Consider the following 314-nt stretch of genomic DNA (forward strand, 5'->3'; position numbering starts at 1 on the left):
AGATGAAAACAGAGATAAAAAATATATAGAATTTTAAAAAACAATAAAGAATCGATGAATCCAAAAGTTGGTTCTTTGAAAAGATAAACAAAATTGAAAACCTTTAGATAAACTGTTTAAGAAAACAAGATACAAATAACTAAAATCAGAAATGAAAGTGGGGACATTACTGTAGTTTTTAAGAAAAAACTACAAACAATTGCACACCAACAAATTAAATAATCCAGATTAAATGTACAAATCTTCACATACACACAAATTACCAAAATTGACTTCCGAAATAGAAAATCTCAATGAACCTATAACCAGTAAAG

The sequence above is a fragment of the Pteropus vampyrus genome, unplaced genomic scaffold (genome assembly GCF_000151845.1).
Source record: "Pteropus vampyrus isolate Shadow unplaced genomic scaffold, Pvam_2.0 Scaffold328, whole genome shotgun sequence".
NCBI classification, from domain to species: domain Eukaryota; kingdom Metazoa; phylum Chordata; class Mammalia; order Chiroptera; family Pteropodidae; genus Pteropus; species Pteropus vampyrus.